This window comes from Xenopus tropicalis, chromosome 1, assembly GCF_000004195.4.
Source record: "Xenopus tropicalis strain Nigerian chromosome 1, UCB_Xtro_10.0, whole genome shotgun sequence".
Classification (NCBI taxonomy): Eukaryota; Metazoa; Chordata; class Amphibia; order Anura; family Pipidae; genus Xenopus; species Xenopus tropicalis.
Genome location: NC_030677.2, coordinates 124,315,823 through 124,321,120, shown reverse-complemented (window position 1 = coordinate 124,321,120; position 5,298 = coordinate 124,315,823). Strand labels below are relative to the sequence as shown.

Here is a 5,298-nt window from a genome sequence, read left to right as displayed (position 1 = left end):
AACCTGCCTGATTGTTATACAATGGATATCCATAGTACGTGGATTGGGATTGGCTAGCCCCATATTTGTACAAATAATTGTAAATACCATCTTTTCACATGACAGGCTGCAGGCCCAGGCATATTGGTTATTCTGTTTGCACACACTGAGTGATATACACAGGACTACAATATACCACAATATATCCTGCCAAAACAGCTTTGCACTGGGACTCTACACAATACGATGGTCTGGAAAGTCATCCTGTCACTCCTATAGCTACTTTAAGCCAATGGAAAAGCTGTAAGCACAAAGTATATTTTAAATCATGTTATATTTTTTTTCATTGGCACCTCATACATTTTCTCAGTCCCTAGAAATTGCTATTAGAATATTCCTCAACTGGGGCATCAGATTGCCATGCTCAACTTGTAACAGTTGGCTAATCTGATTACCCCATTGCTAGTTACTGCAAAGTCACTGCACATTTTTTAATAACCAAATTAAATTGGGGGCCTGTATTTTGCAGTCTTCTTCAATATTATATCTCTGATGAAATAAAGTAATGCTGATTTATATGTGACAGCCGGCGTGATGTTCTTGACCTGACATGGTAACATCTGCTCAACTACATGAAAAATGGTCCTAGGCACGAACATAGAACAACAGTGACATCTGATGGCCGGTCCCCACCATCACCTAATATTGCATGTAGAGACAACTGCCTCCTATGCTGATGGCTGTGAAAGAAAAGTCATTCTCTGTAGATATGACAGTTGCGAAAATAAACCATGTCTAGCAATAGATGTATGAAAGCATTTGTCTTTTTGCTTAACAGGCTCTTGCCATTTAAAACAGAATTTTATGGAAGAAAAAGGGATCAGTTGGCCCATCATACCATAAAAACACAAACAATAAAAGCAGAAGAACAATTTTAGTGTATCTAGTAATCTTGTACACAAAACATGCAGAACATGAAATATTATGTTGTGGCTGGGTTTCTTTTATCAACAATTAATTAATAAACTAGTAAAGTGTCCCTATAATATATTTACATTTTATTTTTATTGATATTCCTGGCTGTGCACTCACCAGCTCTGCCACAGGGCTGCTGTCATTGGCTATAGGGATTATTAAATATGCAGGGTTTATCTCCAATGAAGCACCGCTCTGCATATTCTTACTGTTCCCACTGCCAAACATAGCACTGCCTGATATCGGGACAGAAGCTTAATATCAAGTCCTATCAGTGACCTGACTATTATCCCAGGGTAATAACTGAGTGAAAAATGTCTAGATCTTTAAAGGGGTGGTTCACCTGGAGATTTACCTTTGTGTGCTTATTTATCAATTTTCCAGTTAGTGAATTTGAGTTGTGTTTTTCTAACCTGAGGGGTCTGCTTCCTCTATAGTTTAGAAAAATCTTTCTTCCCCAGCCACTCTCATACCTACCCCAGGTGGGCGGGTGGAGGTTGGGCTGGGTCCCTCCAAAGATTTTTTTTGGTGTGGGGGGGGGGTATGGTGTGCTGGTTTAAATTGTTGTCTATAAGGGCTCTGGCAAACGGGGAGATTAGTCACCCGCGACAAAACTCCCTGTTCGCGGTGACTAATCTCCCTGGATTGCCGCTGTGTATGCCATCCTGCGGGCGATTTACATTTTCGCCGGTGGGATGGCAATCTGGGGAGATTAGTCGCCCGAGACTAATCTCCCCATGTGCCAGAGCCCTAAGGCTACAATTTTATTGTCATTGTTACTTTTTACCTATCTATTTAGGCTGTGCTGTGTTCATATTTCTGTCTCTCTTTCAAGCCACTGACTGGTTGTCAGGTTAAATGGGACCATAGCAACCTGTCAGTTGATAAAATCAAACCAACTGGAGAGCTGCTGAACAAAAAGCTAAATAATTAAGAAAAAATAATAACCAAAATAATAGGAAATGAAGACCAATTGCAAATTGTCTCAGAATAGCACTCTCTATATTATACTTAAAGTTAATTTGAAAGTGAACTACCCCTTTAATATGGCAGAAAATTGTAATTTTTCCTTGTGTTTGAAAGCAATGGCAATGGTTAATTTAAAACAGCATTAGTGTATACAGGATTAATGTGTCCCACAATTTCTGTTTTTCAAAAGAAAATGATGGGAAGGGGGTGGCACACGGAGCAGAAAGAAAACAAAGAGGTACTAACAGAAAGATGCAAATTGTCTGGTCCCAGGACCTATAAGTGCTTTCAGCCTAGCTGCTATGTGTTTTGGAACCAGCTAATGAGCACTTCTCAGATCTACATGGAGATGAGAGAGAAGAAATTACAGCATAACAAACTGTGTAAGCCGGCCAAAAACCTGCTTCCCTAGCTGGCTGAAGGTAATTGGCTAGGCAAAGGATGTCTCCTTTGTGTATCTCTGTAGTACTAGGGGGGCTGGCAATGTGCTTTCTTTTAAGTGAAGCTATTTTAAAAAAAATACGTGTTAGAAAGCTTAAGGACTGATGAGAAGAGCAGAGTCAGCACCAGTTGTAGGGACAGATGGACAGGCTGCATGATTCCCACCTGCACGCCACAAGCATTATATAACGCAGTGTGTTACATTATCTATCTATCTATCTATATGTCTATCTGTCTATCTTTCTATCTATCTGTCTTTCTCTCTCTTTCTCAGCATCCTTTAACAGCTTTTATCTATCTATCTATCTATTTATCTATCTATCATCTGTCTCTCTCTTTAGCAATCTAGCTATCAGCACCCATTATCTATCTATTTATCCTGCTCCTGTGTCCCTTGTGCACAGATATAGGTACTGAAGAATTGCAAGAGTCACTGTGGAGTTAATATGGGTATCAGGCCAACTCAATGGTACCTGGAAGGTCCCTTGTTGTTTCTGCCACACTAATAATGCCAACAGTAGCAACGGCAGCAATTAAAAATGCCACATTGCAAGGGCAAACAAGGTTTTGAGCTGTATTAAAAGGGGTATAGATTCACGGGAGGAGGGGGTTATTCTTCCCCTTTACAGAGCGCTGGTAAGGCCCCATCTAGAATATGCTGTTCAGTTTTGGTCTCCAGGGCTCAAACGGGACATTATTGAGTTAGAGAGGGTCCAGAGAAGGGCAACTAAGCTGGTAAAGGGTATGGAAAGTCTCAGTTATGAAGAAAGACTGGCCAAGTTGGGTCTGTTTACACTGGAGAAGAGGCTGTTAAGAGGTGACATGATAACTATGTATAAATATATAAGGGGATCATATAATAACCTTTCTAATGTTTTATTTACCAGTAGGTCCTTCCAACGGACACGAGGGCACCCACTCCGTTTAGAAGAAGGGAGGTTCCATTTAAATATTCGGAAAGGATTTTTTACTGTGAGAGCTGTGAAGTTGTGGAATTCACTCCCTGAATCAGTCGTGCTGGCTGATACATTATATAGCTTTAAGAAGGGGCTGTATGGATTCTTAGCAAGTGAGGGAATACAGGGTTATGGGAGATAGCTCTTAGTACAAGTGAGGGAATACAGGGTTATGGGAGATAGCTCTCAGTACAAGTGAGGGAATACAGGGTTATGGGAGATAGCTCTTAGTACAAGTTGATCCAGGGACTGGTCCGATTGCCATCTTGGAGTCAGGAAGGAATTTTTTCCCCTCTGTGGCAAATTAGAGAGGCTTCAGATGGGGTTTTTTGCCTTCCTCTGGATCAACTAGTAATTAGGCAGGTTATATACAGGCATTATGGTTGAACGTGATGGACGTGACGTATGTCTTTTTTCAACCCAACTTACTATATAAAAATAAGATGGCAGATACAGGAAGGAATTAGGACAGAGGAGGGAGCTGATTCATCTCCCCATTAAACCCACAGTAATAATGAACAAACTTTCCGGGCAGAAGAGGAGTTCTCATGGCTAGGGCTACTGCCATCCTTGTTTGATCCACAAAGCAGCTTGCACCAGATGATGGTCATATTAATAGCTAGTAATCTGGCTGCCACATTAAATGACGGATGTGTGGGAGGATGGTGAGTCTGGATACAGGAAAGGCAGACACTGTTTGTCAGTATTTCTCAGACCAGTGGTCCACAGACAGGAAACCATTCCCTGGGATTGTGCTTCTCCTGGGTCATGGGCTGTTGTGTCTAATGTTGTGTCTAATTCTCCAACATTCAATCTGGGCGCATGAAATTGGCTTATTAGCCATCAGTGCCTGGAACAGGGGGGAGTCAGTACCAATATTACTGGGGTCTGTCTGACTAATGAAGCACCACCAGGACTGCAGCTTACTCAGGCATTGCACACATCACCTGATCCATAGGCAGACCTGAGTGCCTTGCATTAGTCTTTCCTAATCCTACATTTTGATTTGGATTCTAGCACAATCCCATTCTCTATAGGCCTGTCAAATTATGCAAAAGGACCACTGGTTTCCTTGGGCACAGGCATGTCAGATGACAATGATAAATCATCCTGTGCTCTTTAGCTGTCCCAGTAACTGGAGTTGTAACAGTGACATGGATAAGTATATTGCTGGCTCTACATAGTAACAAATGTAATAACACAATGTTCAATTGTTACATAGTTGAGAACCAGTTTGGAACGTATCAGTTCTGCAGCACCGGAGAGAATTCTATAAGCACTAAATTCCCTTCTATGGCCAGCAGATGGCGCCAAGGCAATGCTATGTGCTGCGTGCTGCAGAGGCGCCCGCTCCGGGAATATTGTGAGCCTAATTCTGCTTAAAAAGCAGCAAAAAAGAAAAACAGTTTTAATGGAGAGAATTACATTGCACTGAAACTGCACTGAAGAACTTCCGTGCCAGGATAAATATAAATTTGCGAACATTTGTTTAACTAGAGAGATCAGTAGATTCTTGATAACAGTGTATTGCGCAGATTGCCCAGCAGATGGCGCACAAATAATTGTGTAATGTCAATTTTAACAAAGGCTCATCCGCCGGTACAGGACGGCTTCCCTGGTGGCACGCCGTGATCGTATAGTGGTTAGTACTCTGCGTTGTGGCCGCAGCAACCTCGGTTCGAATCCGAGTCACGGCAGGAGTAAAGTCTCCTATCACGGCGGAAAGGGAGCATTTTGCTCTTGTTCTGTTTAATCTCAGGCTTTATTTTAACATTTCATAAAACTGCATGACAAGCTCAGCCACAGGACTGAAAATAAAAGCCATATATTTCTTACACATTACTTAATAAACCTTCATTTTATAGAAATAGATGTTTATTAGGTACAAACAGATAATGCCAGCACTAGACTTCTTAGAGTAAAGTTTACTGGTGGTTTAGGCTGGTAACCTTAAGAGCAGGGTCGGACTGGGGTGTGG

At 41.6% G+C, this 5,298-nt stretch overlaps 1 non-coding gene across 1 annotated transcript; it reads left to right on the top strand.

Annotated features, from left to right (window-relative positions):
* The first annotated feature begins 4,945 nt into the window (after positions 1-4,945).
* trnah-gug lies at positions 4,946-5,017 on the top strand. Its single transcript has one exon. It is a non-coding gene; the product is annotated as a tRNA-His (tRNA).
* The last annotated feature ends 281 nt before the right edge of the window (positions 5,018-5,298 follow it).